The following is a 16,310-nucleotide window of genomic DNA, read 5'->3' on the forward strand; positions in this document are numbered from 1 at the left end:
GAGAGATGGGAGATGCAGGGGGGGGAGAGATGGGAGATGACAGGGGGAGAGAGATGGGAGATGCAGAGGGGGGGAGAGATGTGAGATGCAGGGGGGGGGAGATGGGAGATGCAGAGGGGGGAGAGATGTGAGATGCAGGGGGGGGGGAGAGATGGGAGATGCAGGGGGGGGAGAGATGGGAGATGACGGGGGGGGGAGAGATGGGAGATGCAGAGGGGGGAGAGATGGGAGATGCAGGTGGGGAGTGAGATGGGAGATGCAGGGGGGGGGAGAGAGATGGGAGATGCAGGGGGGGGGAGAGATGGGAGATGCAGGGGGGGAGAGAGATGGGAGATGCAGAGGGGGGGGAGAGGTGGGAGATGCAGGGGGGGGAGAGAGATGGGAGATGCAGAGGGGGGGAGAGAGATGGGAGATGATGGGGGGGAGAGAGATGGGAGATGCAGAGGGGGGGAGAGATGGGAGAGATGGGAGATGCAGGGGGGGGGGAGAGATGGGAGATGCAGGGGGAGGGGAGAGATGGGAGATGCAGAGGGGGGGGAGAGAGATGGGAGATGCAGGGGGGGAGAGAGATGGGAGATGCAGAGGGGGGGAGAGTGTGTGTATGAATAATGTGGTGCAACTGCATGCAATGGTGTTTTTTTAATATTTAATATTGCTTTATTAACCTTCAAGCTTTCTCAAATTTGCTTGAAAATGCACCATTTGCCCACTTTTTTTTCAAAATTTTCTCGGGGGGGGGGTAAGGGAGGGGGGGGAGAAACCCCCCTTATGCTGGTCGTGCTCGCTCGCCACGGTGCACTCACCACCACTTTCACGCCGGGCACTGGCCGTTAAAATTATGCCCCCCCCCCTGAAAAAATTTCTGCGGACGCCCATGATTAAGCATGCTCTTAATTAAAATCTGCATGTGTCCGTTTCATGGAATTAAAAGAGGCCATAATAAAGAGGATTACCTATAGGTCACACTGCAGTGTGTGAAACTGAATACATAGTTACATAGTTACATAGTTACATAGTTACATAGTTACATAGTAAAATGACACCATGTCACTTATTTCGCACACTGGGAATAATTCAATGTTATGCAGTACGCAGTAATGCAGGACACCGAATAGGAACAGATGTTCCAGCAGTGTGGGTGTTTAACAAGGTACACGTGTAGCAATGGTGTGTGTGTGTGTGTGTGTGTGTGTACGTACGTGTACGGTGGATGATAGAGTGTGCACGCATGACAATGTGTGTGTCACTGTGTATGACAATGTGAGTAACGCTGTTTATGGAACAGTGTGTCTGGCAATGTGTGTGTCACTGCGTGTATGACAATGTCTTTGTCATGTGATAGTGTGGGTGATCATGGGTGTTACGGTGTCCTAGCAGTATGCGTCAGTATAGTGCGTCACTGAGCCCTGTGTCAAATCAGTTAATACTCGACTCCTTTAGTACTCTCATAAACTGCATTGTGTTGCTTTGTGTTGGAGACTTCTTAAGGAGTAATCCAAGCAATATCCTACAGGTGTATTTTTTTAAATAAATCAGTTCTGTAGTATCAGATTATACTTACTACCTTTTTTTTTCAATGCTTAGTGCCATTTTTAATGAGGTTTAATATACTGACCGTCCTTTGATTTCTATAAAAGGTTTTAAACAATTTCCCAGCAGTGCAAGATCTTTGTAACACTTTCCTGTTTGTGGCAATTTGTTGCCAATATTCCCAGCAGTTTGAGCTGCAAACTGTAACAATAGCTCATGTTACCTTAGTAATATAAGAATACATTGTAGCTGCTGAGTTACACTGACTGAAGGATTGATTTAAAACTGAAAGGCGGCCATTTAGTGAACCCTGCGAAGCAGGATTTTGCTGATCGATCACGGGAGAACTAACCGATCGGCAGTTTAGGTAATTAGTTTTCAACAAAGGTAATCAAGGCCTGCGTATATTAAAACAACAAAATATGTATTTTATTTTTAAGATGCTTGGAGTGCCTCTTTAATCAAGAGAAACATCTTTCAATCCTTCCATTCAGCGCTTCCTTATTCACAGTATTAGCTGCACACTTAGATACTGTAATAATCTGGCCCCAGGTACTGAAGAACAAAGAAGGGCTGACGAGCTCCTTTAATTTAGTCAGTTAGTTTAGCACAGTCATTAGTCATTAGTCTGCAGTGGCTCATTGAACAGGAGTTATTAAAAATACAGCTTCAGATTGAATTGCTGATATGACGTGCGTGATGACAACGGTAACTGCCATGATATGGATTTCTACGCACAAGCCCCATAGTGTTGGTTGTACTCACCCGAGAGCTAATCCTCGTCCCTCCGTCATGCCAGACCCTGGGGTGACCTTTTCCCCTTTTTTCTCTTGGAGAGTATGGAGAACAAAAAGCGCACTAGCAAAAACGGAGCAGGAAGGACCCAAAACGAAAAATAATTAAAAGGGCACTTTAATGTGACAAGAGACCCATCCAACGCGTTTCGAACGTCACAGCGTTCTTTTTCAAGGAAAAAAAAAAGAACGCTGTGACGTTCGAAACGCGTTGGATGGGTCTCTTGTCACATTAAAGTGCCCTTTTAATTATTTTTCGTTTTGGGTCCTTCCTGCTCCGTTTTTGCTAGTGCGCTTTTTGTTCTCCATATTCCTGTTACTACATATCTGTAGCTGCACAGCTTGCCTACCAACTACCAGGATGTGAGTATTGCTGAGTTTCAGGGGAACCTGCCGATGAGACTGAGGGTGAGTGGGCTTGAACCATCTACCACCTGTCTTCAGGAGCATAGTACCCATACTATTGCACATTAAGTACTATTTATTCTTATTAGTACCCTGGTTTAGTGGTTTGGCTTATTTTACTTATTGCACCTGCACTGGAGCGCTTTAGCCTATTTTTCTATATTCTCTAGGAGAGTGTATGATGGCCATCTAAGGCTGCGTCCATGGTATGGACGACCGCGCGGACGCGTCCGCACGCTGAGCGATCAGACTGTGAACTAAAGGCAGTGATCGCGTCTATACGGCGGGAGGGGGGGCGCGATGCGCAATAAATCAGTTCATACTGATTTCTCGCGCGATAGGGCGGTCGCGTGAACTAGCTCCGTGACGTTCACTGGCGCGCCCCTAGACACGCCCCCGGACAGCGCGCATACCATGGCCAGGGAAAGCAGCCGCTTTCCCTCAGCCTCCGCGCGCCTCCGCACGGGCGAAGTGTCTGTGGACGCAGCCTGAGAGTAACATGCAGCCCCCCGTGCTCCAGTAGAAATGCTATTTGAGGGAAGTGTAACATTGTATATTCTAACTTCCACATCTGTTTAGTTTGTACTTAAAGAGGCAATCCATGCCGGAGTGAAGCAGGGCGTCTCTGGAGCTGAACCCCAATAATTTCAGCTCTGGGGGACCCCCTGCTGCCCGAGATACTTACCTTACCGCTCTGCTAGGAAGGAGCACGTAATGGCGGCGTTTCTATGCACCGACGCCCTGCGGGTTAATAGGAAGCCCTGACGTCATGCGGTGCGGCTTCCTATTGGCCCGCGTGACCCGGGAGCTTTAAACTTGCGGGAGATACCGGATATTGAGGGGAAGGGCATTCCAGGGGTCTATACTGGCTATCTGATAAGAACAGGCAAAGCGCAGAATTGGCTGACAAACACTTCCCCGTTCAGAGGCTCCTAAGAAATTCAACTTGTAATTCATTTGCCAGAAATGTAAAAACAGCCACCGCTTTGCTATTAGCATGGTTATATATATATATATTTTTTTTTATGGAAGCAAGTTAAGCTTTTAAATGCTTTGCAAAAGTATGTGAGCTTGCACATATTTGACGGTTTTGGTTTCCATGGAAATGAAGAAGTTTCCATCACTGCGGGTACAATGAACGCGACATGTCAATCAACCTTTGTCTCTAAAATCAGCCTGTCCCTGCTGTGTGGGGGCAGGTGACAAGGTTACACAACAACAGACAAAGAGGCACCAATGCAACATTCAACATGACGCATTATTTAGTTCATTAGTCTGTTTAATCCAGGGGTAGCCAACTTCCGTCCTCAAGGGCCACCAACAGGTGAGGTTTTCAGGATATCCCTGCTTCAGCACAGGTGGCTCAATCAGTGGCTGAGTAGAAGATTCTGCTTCAGCACAGGTGGCTCAATCAGTGGCTCAGTCTTTGACTGACCTGACCTGTTGGTGCCCCTCGAGGATGGCGTTGGTCACCCCTGGTGTCATCTCTGTTCTTCTCACAATCTGTTCTGATATCCTGCAAAAGGTAGCAGTTACAGGGAGACAACCCCCTGCTGTTTAGGCTTTTCCCTTTACAAACTAACTTCAAATGCATTTAAAATAACTTAGAGGTATGTATGTATGTCTGTCTTTATTCATATAGCTCCATTAGTGTACACAGCGCGTCACAGCAGTAATACACGTGACAATCATATAAATAACAAATAATACAAATAACAGGTCATGGGAATAAGTGCTTCAGCCATAAAAGTAACATTTTGGAAGAGGAGTCCCTGCCCCGAAGAGCTTACAATCTAACTGGGATTTTTCCTTTGATAAATCTGGTGCCATTCTAATTTACTGGTTTTGCCTGCGTTTTGCAGCAGGTAAACCTTAGCAATGTCCCACCCACCCCTCCCCAAATAAATCCAAAGTGATTAATGCAGCATGGGTTAACTCTGAGACGGTTCCATTGGCTGCCATCTTTAATTGGCCATACCGATATTTGGCATGGGTTCTGTCTCAGTAACAGTGTAACAATTTCAGTGAAATAAAGTTATTATTAACAGTTATCAGAATAATGTGATTAGGACTGCAAAGTTAAGTTCATTGATTGAACTTGCATTGAAATTACGTGCCCTTCAACCGCCATGCATATTTATAGAAATCGTTCAAGTCCCTTGCACGTGAATGCAGAAGTTAATTGCAATGCAAAACGGGGACGTAATTAATGGCGTTGCCAAATTTCTCTGGTGCTGTCACGAATCCTGTAATCTAAATCAATCACAAGCTGAAGGTTAGCGCCAAAGTTTTCAGGAACGAAAGGATTGCAGCTTAATGAGTGTAACTTTGTCATTACTTTACATTGACGTGAAAGGAGTCGTTTCTTGTGAAAAATCACTTTGTTACATTATTAAGAAGCTTGGATGTGAGTTGCGGCAGATTGTCAAATCAGGTCACAATTATATATAGGAATTCCAGTTTTTGGTTTTAACCCCCCAAAAAAGATACAACATCACCGACCAATCATTGTTTTTTTTCCCCGTTAAAACTGATAAAGACCGAAAAATGAATAATTGAATTTAGCCGCCAATGATTTTCATTGGGGGAGTGTCCTCTCTTGGCGCGCTTCCTGCTCATTGTGAATATGGCTGTGATCCGGGCACACAGATCCCTTGCCCCTGGCATATGGATCTCCTGTCCCCAGCACACAGACCCCTTGCTCCCGGCGCACAGAACCCCTGCCCTCGGCACACAGATCCCCTGCCCCCGGCACACAGATCCCCTGCCCCCGGCACACACATCTCCTGTCCTGGGCACACAGATACCCTGCCCCAACACATAGACCCTCTGAACCCGACACACAGACCCCCTGCCCCCGACACACAGATCCCCTGTCCCAGGTACACAGATCCCTTGCCCCTGGCACACAGATCCCCTGTCCCAGGCACACAGATCCCTTGCCCCTGGCACACAGATCCCCTGTCCCAGGCACACTGATCCCTTGCCCCCCACACACAGATCCACTGTCCCAGGCACACAGATCCCTTGCCCCCGGCACAGAGATCCCCTGCCCCGGGCACACAACTCCCCTGCCCCACAGATCCCCTGCTCCAGGCACACAGATCCCTTGCCCCCAGCACACAGATCCCCTGCTCCAGGCACACAGATCCCTTGCCCCCAGCACACAGATCCCCTGCTCCAGTCACACAGATCCCCTGCTCCAGGCACACAGATCCCCTGCTCCAGGCACACAGATCCCCTGCTCCAGGCACACAGATCCCTTGCCCCCGGCACACAGATCCCCTGCTCCAGGCACACAGATCCCTTGCCCCCGGCACAGAGATCCCCTGCCCCGGGCACACAACTCCCCTGCCCCACAGATCCCCTGCTCCAGGCACACAGATCCCTTGCCCCCAGCACACAGATCCCCTCCTCCAGGCACACAGATCCCCTGCTCCAGGCACACAGATCCCTTGCCCCCAGCACACAGCTTCCCTGCCCCACAGCTCCCCTGCCCCTGGCAAGGAGGTGTAGTGCCATAGAGAGCAGACCTTACCTTCTACTCCTGGAGCGTGAGCTGTCTATACCGACGAGCCGAGAGCGGGTGCAGCCCCTATCGGCGCTGCCTTTTTCCTCGAAGTGGGGACTGTAAGAAAGTTGGCGCGGGATTCAGACAATCAGGATTTCTCAAACAAAAAAAAGCCTTTTCATCGAGAGCAGAACATGCTCAGGGGGTCCTGAGCTACTAACATTGTATGTATGTATATCTTTATTTATGTAGCGCCTGTAATATAGTGCGTGCGCATGTGCGCTACCGTGCGCACGCGTCAATGATAATTGCCTGTGTGAGGCTGACGTTGGTATAGTTGAGACGCGCGCACGCCCGCGAGCGTTGGCGCGACAGATCAGAGGAAATACAAGAAATGTGTATTTCCGCGCTGTTGCCGCGCCACGTGACACTGTGAGCCAAATCACAGTGCGGCCTAACGCTATGACGTCAGAGCCACGCCTCCTAGCCGTGTGCGTCGCTGCTTGCCCTATAGACACTAAACACGCGCGCCACGTGCACCAGCGCGTACTATATTACAAGCCTTAGGCCGCGTCCATAGTCCCTGCGACCATCGCATGCACGGCGTGAACAAATGGCTGTGGCTCTATGAGGCAGACCATAGAGCGCACACGCGATGAAGCGCGATTCTCAGGCAAACAAATCATTTTGGCTTGGTTGCGCGCCAGCCGGGTCACGTGGGCGGTTCAGCCAATGAGGGTGAACCACTCACGTGACATCATGGCCACGCCTCCCCATCGCGGTGGATCACAGGCCACAGATTACTTGGCCGACAGGTGCGCGCGACGCCATGTGCTCCTGCGCGCGCTTACTATATCCCGGGGCATTACAAAAGACAATACAGTTCAGGGAATTTTAATACAAAAAGCGCAACAAAGTCAGGCAATAGGAAAGGAAATTCCTGCCCCGGAGAGCTTACAGTCTAAGTTATACGAGTTCATCTCATATAGACCTCTGGGAGGGGATTGCTGCTCTCAATTGTCGCAGGTGACACGTCGAAGCAGCTCTCGGCTGCAGAATGGAGCAGATCTCATGCAAACTGTAAGCCCATTCTGCTGCTTACGTAAGCATCCAAAATGCTAAGCTACCCCACCACGAGGCAGTGTAACCCCCCTCGCCCACTCAACCCCACAATTGCTTAGTATGTAATTGACTATGCTGCTCGCTAGATTAACCTAATATTTAATTTATAGCGTGTAAAACGCCAGCATCTGGCAAATGGTTATGCAATTACTGCGTGTTTATAATGCGGAAAACGGCGTTTACTGTTCATTAGGGACGCGGCAAGGAGGAACCCTACAAAACGCACATCTTGGGTGAGATCAGACAATGCAGACGAGGTATTATTGCTAATTCAGTTTTCAAAAGCGAGAGTGTGCATTCGATTTGCTTATCTTCAAACAGGCAGGAGTGATGCAGGCAGGCCAACTTTGACAATGTTCACTGCGTTTGTTATTGCAGATTGAAAAACACGATTTAGATTAAAAATAATAATAATAAAAAAAAAAACTATTTTAGATTATTATTCATGTCAGGCAATCGCTTTTTCCAGCGTGTAATTCATACATAGCATTGTTTATTTTTTTAATACGAGAAAATAATATAAAAGAGATTAAAAACACGATCCAGATATTGGCAGACGATGCCCATCCTGGGGCGCCGGGTCAGTTGTATCCTGTAATAAATCTGGTGATATTTTGGGTACCGAAAACTAGCAAATGTTCTCACGTTTTATTCCCGCAGGGAAAGGCCATGGCATTTTATCTTAAACATGAAGAGCGGTTCGCAAAATGTAATAACATTTTCAACTGGGTTTCCACCCCTCCTCCCCATATAAAACTAATTTATTTTCTGTGTACAGATAATGAACCAAATGTCCAAAAAAACAGTATAACGTTACACACACACAGATAGGCGCCTGTAATCTATGCACAAGGGGGGGAGAGGGGCAATTTATTCTATTTACATTTAGCTTTCCTGGCTAAAGATTAGTGTCAGAAAGCAGAACCCGAACAAGCTCCTTACAATATACAGGCCAAAGAAATCCAAGCAAATATATATATATATATATATATATATATATATATATATATATATATATATATATATATATATATACACACACACAGAGAGGAAGAAAACGATATATATATATTTATATTTATACACTGCATATATAAAACAGATATATATATATCTGTTTTATATATGCAGTGTATAAATATAAATATATATATATATATATCGTTTTCTTCCTCTCTGTGTGTGTATATATATATATATATATATATATATATATATATATATATATATATATATATATATATATACATCAGACACATATATATTTATATAAGCAGAGGGTTATATAAACGTGTGTGTATATGTGTCTTTATATATATTTTCTATGGGTAAAGGTTCATATCTTGCGAGAAATATTTGTTGCCTACACACCAATTATGGGAGTAATTCTGAAAGTAATTAAAAGAGCACTGGAAGGAGGATAGGAAAGAGAAAAAGAGGGGGGGGGGGTGCTGGTGTATGGGAGAGAGAAGGGAGGGAGGGAGGGAGGGAGGGAAAGAGAGGGAGAGAGAAAGGAGGAAAGGAAAAGAGAGTGACAGAAAAGGAAAGGGAGAGGAGGAAACAGAGAGGGGGAGTGAGACAGGAGGAGAGGAAGAGAGAGGAGGATGAGGAAAGAGAGAGAGATCTCTCAGATGATCTACAGATGGAAATAACTACATCTTTGGAAATGGCCCTAGCTGTCATAGCTCTGTATGACTCCAAAGAAACAGCTATGAGAGCACAATAAACAAGAGTGGTAAAGAGGGCGATGGGCGGGCCAGGGGAGACTCTTTGGGCAGAAACACATACAGCTCTATGCAGGGCAGCAGCGTACTGAACTATACAATCACTGATATAGCCCCACAAGCCATCAGAGCCTTCATAGTTACACCAGCATCCCCTCTATCAGACCGCAATCAAACCCCGCTCTTTATTAACAGACCAGACCAACCAAGCACAGCACAATACCTTCTCCAACCTCCAGAGCCTGAAATCCACCTACACATGGACAAAAGAGAGCCTTGTGACATACACAGAATCAATCACCAGCCTATAAGTGGGGAACCTGCTCCAAAGCTTCCAGAATAAACATGGAGTAAACCTGTCTGTAAGAAATCTCAACAAAACTCAACAAAATATTCCATCTAATAGCAAAAAAATCAAATAGGCAAAGTCCAAAATCTAAGAGAAACGGTTTAAAAGTGAATCCAACACCCTAAGAAAAAGCCTACGAACAACGTCACACCAAAAACACAGAGACCCAAACAATACAGAACTACGGACAAGGTAATCACCAACACCTGGAGCACCACAGACACACCCTGATAAAGAAACACAACCATATCACTAAACAATAGGAAGAATTGAAGAAGCATTGTCTTCTGGAACCCGGATCACGTGTGGGATGTGCGTGAGTCCAGCGGTTTAACTCGTCCCCTTTTGAGAGCACACAGAGTCCTTCTATTTTCTTCAACTTTAATGGGGGGAGTCAAAAACAAATATAAAGGGTACTTGCAGATGGTAATGTGCGGTGAGAGAGGGCTTCTCTATGTGAAGGTGCTCTGTTATGGGGGGACGGTAAAAAAGGATGGCCTTGCAGGGGTGTAATTGAGGAAAGTATGTACTCACTAAGCCAGCTAGTTAGAACTAAAGCACATGTTCCTGTGGCCAGCAGGAAGGGTCTAAGGGACAAAGTAACTGCTATAAAGGCAGGGGAGTAGGATTGATCCAATCTTCTATGGGGATTGGAAGGTTGTCAGGGCAACCAACTAGAACTGTGTGAAGGGCAAATGTAGCAATAATGTTGCTTTACACATGCAGCTAGCTGCTGGAACAGGGAGAATTACAGGCAGCTGAACGTGGGAGACAGGAATAGTTAAAACTGCAAAGGGAGACAGAAAATGTGTAATCCTGTTCCAGGACACATTGGATGACAACTCTTTGGAAAACTTGGAACCATCTTGATACAAAACAAAATAACAGGTACCGGTCCATCCAGAATGGCAATATTTAGAAAGGGGGAAGAAGAGCACACAGGATTCCCCTAATAGTGCAAAAACCCTTTTTAATAGGAGCTAGTAATGGTAGCCAACACAAGATGCAATTACCAAAATAACCTTTAAAAAAAAAGTGTGTGAGAGTTAGAGCAAGATGGATGCGTTGCACCTGCTGATCTCCTTCCGGTGTCGGAGGGCGAACCCAATGGCTGCTTCGCGGAGCTTGAGAAAGACATAACTGCTGAGCTAGTGCTGCAAATGTCTGCGTGTGGGCTCTACGCGTTTCGCAAAGGCAAAGTCTGGCTTCCTCGGGAGGTTTGGCAAACCTACTTTGAGGACCTTTAACAAGAAATATACACAAGAAAACCAGCCATGAACATGAGATGCTGAAACAGGACCGGCCTGAGGCTTAGCAAGGGCCTACTGCAGCACGCTGGCAGCGGGTCCACCCCCCTGTAAAAAAAAAGGGGGACTTACCTTGACGAGTGGCCCTCCTCCGGCGGCAGCGTCATGACGTCATGTTGCCATGGCAAAGCGCCATCATATGACGTCGGTCACCATGGCAACACGATGCTACAGGAGGTGGGCCAGAGAAGGTAGGACCCCCCCTCGCAACAATTGACTTTGCGTATCTCTTTACCATCTCTTTATAGCACTTTTACCCACTACATACTATATTGCACTTTTCTTTGGGGATACTATTCTCTAGGACCTTGCTACCCTCCTGCCCCTTTCCCAGACAAGGATTAGAGGCGTGGTTCCTTCAGTCTCTTCGTTATATGTATTTTCCTCTTACTACTGGCTCCGGACACCAATACTACAGTGGATTTGCCATCATTTGTCCCCTTTCCTATGGGGGACTGAGAGTTCACTGCAATAGGGGATTTTTTTCGAGATTCTTTCTTTCTCCTTTTGTTTTTTTTATTTCCCTTGGGTGCACCCGACCCCTGATACTGTATATATTACCCTTGTGTTTATGGCTGGAGCGAGTACCTGTTTTGGGTTTAGATCAAATCAGAATTTGCACTGAATGAGAATACACTGGAATAGACAGCGAGCTACACATACCTCGGTCTAACAATCAGCTCATCAGGGATATTTAACCTCGGCCCTAAATACACTGAAGGAGAAGGCCCGCAGATGAGAAGGCCCGCAGATGAGAAGGCCAGCAGATGAGAAGGCCAGCAGATGAGAAGGCCAGCAGATGAGAAGGCCAGCAGATGAGAAGGCCAGCAGATGAGAAGGCCAGCAGATGAGAAGGCCAGCAGATGAGAAGGCCAGCAGATGAGAAGGCCAGCAGATGAGAAGGCCATCTGATGAGAAGGCCAGCAGAGCTTTCTATGCAATAAGAAAACAGCTGTACCACCTCAAACCACCAGCAAGAGTCGGGATAAAAATCTTCAACAGTATCATCACGCCCATCCTTCTATATGGCAGCGAGGTGTGGGGTCCTGTGACATACCCAGGCTCCACAAAATAGGATACCAGCCCATCCAAAATACTGCATCTGGAATTCTGCAAACACCTTCTCCAAGTAAGTACACAGGAGTACATGAAACAATGCATGCCGGGCTGAGCTGGGCCGTTTTTCTCTACTGCTCACTGTACAGAAGAGAGCACTGACATTGTGGGCTCACCTAAACAGCAATCCACAGTCTTACAGCTCCTCACTAAACCCTGTGCCATCAAATAACTTGTCCTCTCACACCCCCCACAAAACCCCACACAGATCAACAACATGCCAAAAACAAAAAACAAATCAAATCAATTCGTTAGCGAAATGAAGGAGACTTATCACAACCTACAGAGAGAATACACTCTGGCACCCTACCAACTGAAGGAAAAGGACCCAAAGCAGAGACAGACCGTGTACCTGTACAGAATCAGCGCCCACAGCCTGTAAATAGAAGCAGGCAGACACAGACAGAACTGGAAGCCCCGGGAGATGAGGCTGTGCCAGCGATGTGAGCTAGGAGAGGTGTGTGAGAGACACAGGCAGACACAGACAGAACTGGAAGCCCCGGGAGATGAGACTATGCCAGTGATGTGAGCTAGGAGAGGTGTGTGAGAGACACAGGCAGACACAGACAGAACTGGAAGACCCGGGAGATGAGACTGTGCCAGCGATGTGAGCTAGGAGAGGTGTGTGAGAGACACAGACAGAACTGGAAGCCCCGGGAGATGAGACTGTGCCAGCGATGTGAGCTAGGAGAGGTGTGTGAGAGACACAGACAGAACTGGAAGCCCCGGGAGATGAGACTGTGCCAGCGATGTGAGCTAGGAGAGGTGTGTGAGAGACACAGGCAGACACAGAAAGAACTGGAAGACCCGGGAGATGAGACTGTGCCAGCGATGTGAGCTAGGAGAGGTGTGTGAGAGACACAGACAGAACTGGAAGCCCCGGGAGATGAGGCTGTGCCAGTGATGTGAGCTAGGAGAGGTGTGTGAGACACAGGCAGACACAGACAGAACTGGAAGCCCCGGGAGGTGAGACTGTGCCAGCGATGTGAGCTAGGAGAGGTGTGTGAGACAGGCAGACACAGACAGAACTGGAAGCCCCGGGAGATGAGGCTGTGCCAGCGATATGAGCTAGGAGAGGTGTGTGAGAGGGACAGGCAGAGACAGACAGAACTGGAAGCCCCGGGAGATGAGACTGTGCCAGCGATGTGAGCAAGGAGAGGTGTGTGAGAGACACAGGCAGACACAGACAGAACTGGAAGCCCCGGGAGATGAGACTGCACCAGTGATGGGAGCTAGGAGAGGTGGGTGAAACACAGGCAGACACAGAACTGGAAGCCCCGAGAGATGAGACTGTGCCAGCGATGTGAGCTAGGAGAGGTGTGTAAGAGACACAGGCAGACACAGGCAGAACTGGAAGCCACGGGAGATGAGACTGCACCAGCGATGTGCGCTAGGAGAGGTGTTTGAGAGACAGGCAGACACAGACAGAACTGGAAGCCCCGGGAGATGAGACTGCACCAGCGATGTGCGCTAGGAGAGGTGTGTGAGAGACACAGGCAGACACAGACAGTACTGGACGCCCCGGGAGATGAGACTGCACCAGCGATGTGCGCTAGGAGAGGTGTGTGAGAGACAGGCAGACACCGACAAAACTGGAAGACCCGGGAGATGAGACTGCACCAGTGATGTGAGCTAGGAGAGGTGTGTGAGAGACACAGGCAGACACAGACAGAACTGGAAGCCCCGGGAGACGAGACTGCACCAGTGATGTGAGCTAGGAGAGGTGTGTGAGAGGGAATGAGAGAGAGATGGAGGGAGGGAATGAGAGAGAGATGGAGGGAGGGAGGGAATGAGAGATGGAGTGAAGGAATGAGAGAGAAATTGAGGGAGGGAAAGAAAGAGAGATAGATGGAGGGAGGGAGGGAAAGAAAGAGAGAGATGGAGGGAGGGAATGAGTGAGAGATGGGAGGAGGGAATGAGGGAGATGGAGGGAGGGAATGAGAGAGATGGAGGGAGGAAAGGAATGAGAGAGATGAAGGGAGCGAATGAGAGAGAGATGGAGTGAGGGAGGGAATGAAGAGAGAGATGGAGGGAGGGAGCAAAGGAATGAGAGAGATGGAGGGAGGGAATGAGAGAGAGAGATGAAGGGAGGGAATGAGTGAGAGATGGAGGGAGGGGAATGATTGAGAGATGGAGGGAGGGAATGAGAGAGATGGAGGGAGGGAATGAGAGAGAGATGGAGGGAATGAGAGAGAGATGGAGGGAGGGAATGAAGAGAGAGAGTGAGGGAGGGAATGAGTGAGAGATGGAGGGAGGGAATGATTGAGAGATGGAGGGAAGGGAATGAGAGAGATGGAGGGAGGGAATGAGAGAGAGATGGAGGGAATGAGAGAGAGATGGAGGGAGGGAATAAGAGAGAGATGGAGGGAGGGAATAAGAGAGAGATGGAGGGAGGGAATGAGAGAGAGAGAGAGAGAGAGAGAGAGAGAGAGAGAGAGAGAGAGAGAGAGAGAGAAGAGAGAGAGAGAGAGAGAGAGAGAGAGAGAAGAGAGAGAGAGAGAGATGGAGTGAAAGAATGAGAGAGAGATGGAGGGAGGGAAGAAAGAGAGAGAGATGGAGGGAAGGAAAGAGAGAGAGATGGAGGGAGGGAAAGAGAGAGAGATGGAGGGAGGGAATGAGAGAGAGATGGAGGGAGGAAAGGAATGAGAGAGATGTAGGGAGCGAATGAGAGAGATGGAGTTGAGGGAGGGAATGAGAGAGAGATGGAGGGAGGAAAGGAATGAGAGAGAGTTGGAGGGAGGGAATGAGTGAGATGGAGGGAGGGAATAAGTGAGATGGAGGGAGGGAATGAGAGAGAGATGGAGGGAGGAATGAGAGAGAGATGGAGGGAGGAATGAGGAGAGAGATGGAGGGAGGGAATGAGAGAGAGATGGAGGGAGGGAATGAGAGAGAGATGGAGGGAGGGAATGAGAGAGATGGAGGGAGGGGAATGAGAGAGAAGATGGAGGGAGGGAATGAGAGAGAGACGGAGGGAGGAATGAGAGATGGACGTGAAGGAATGAGAGAGAAATGGAGGGAGGGAAAGAGAGATAGATGGAGGGAGGGAGGGAAAGAAAGAGAGAGATGGAGGGAGGGAATTAGTGAGAGATGGGAGGAGGGAATGAGGGAGATGGAGGGAGGGAATGAGAGAGATGGAGGGAGGAAAGGAATGAGAGAGATGAAGGGAGCGAATGAGAGAGAGATGGAGTGAGGGAGGGAATGAGAGAGAGATGGAGGGAGGGAGCAAAGGAATGAGAGAGATGGAGGGAGGAGCAAGAGGAATGAGAGAGATGGAGGGAGGGAATGAGAGAGAGATGGAGGGAATGAGAGAGAGATGGAGGGAGGGAATAAGAGAGAGATGGAGGGAGGGAATGAGAGAGAGAGAGGAGAGAGAGAAGAGAACGAGAGAGAGAGAGAGAGAGAGAGAGAGAGAGAGAGAGAGAGAGAGAGAGAGAGAGATGGAGTGAAAGAATGAGAGAGAGATGGAGGGAGGGAAGGAAAGAGAGAGAGATGGAGGGAGGAGAAAGAGAGAGAGATGGAGGGAGGGAAAGAGAGAGAGATGGAGGGAATGAGAGAGAGATGGAGGGAGGGAATAAGAGAGAGATGGAGGGAGGGAATGAGAGAGAGAGAGAGAGAGAGAGAGAGATGGAGTGAAAGAATGAGAGAGAGATGGAGGGAGGGAAGGAAAGAGAGAGAGATGGAGGGAAGGAAAGAGAGAGAGATGGAGGGAGGGAAAGAGAGAGAGATGGAGGGAGGGATATGAGAGAGAGATGGAGGGAGGAAAGGAATGAGAGAGATGTAGGGAGCGAATGAGAGAGATGGAGTGAGGGAGGGAATGAGAGAGAGATGGAGGGAGGGAGGAAAGGAATGAGAGAGAGTTGGAGGGAGGGAATGAGTGAGATGGGGGGAGGGAATAAGTGAGATGGAGGGAGGGAATGAGAGAGAGATGGAGGGAGGGAATGAGAGAGAGATGGAGGGAGGGAATGAGAGATGGAGGGAGGGAATGAGAGAGAGATGGAGGGAGGGAATGAGAGAGAGATGGAGGGAGGGAATGAGAGAGAGATGGAGGGAGGGAATGAGAGAGATGGAGGGAGGGAATGAGAGAGAGATGGAGGGAGGGAATGAGAGATGGAGTGAAGGAATGAGAGAGAAATGGAGGGAGGGAAGAGAGAGAGATGGAGGGAGGGAGGGAAAGAAAGAGAGAGATGGAGGGAATTAGTGAGAGATGGGAGGAGGGAATGAGGGAGATGGAGGGAGGGAATGAGAGAGATGGAGGGAGGAAAGGAATGAGAGAGATGAAGGGAGCGAATGAGAGAGAGATGGAGTGAGGGAGGGAATGAGAGAGAGATGGAGGGAGGGAGCAAAGGAATGAGAGAGATGGAGGGAGGGAGCAAAGGAATGAGAGAGATGGAGGGAGGGAATGAGAGAGAGATGGAGGGAATGAGAGAGAGATGGAGGGAGGGAATGAGGAGA

This window comes from Ascaphus truei, chromosome 15 (genome assembly GCF_040206685.1).
Source record: "Ascaphus truei isolate aAscTru1 chromosome 15, aAscTru1.hap1, whole genome shotgun sequence".
In the NCBI taxonomy this organism is placed as follows: domain Eukaryota; kingdom Metazoa; phylum Chordata; class Amphibia; order Anura; family Ascaphidae; genus Ascaphus; species Ascaphus truei.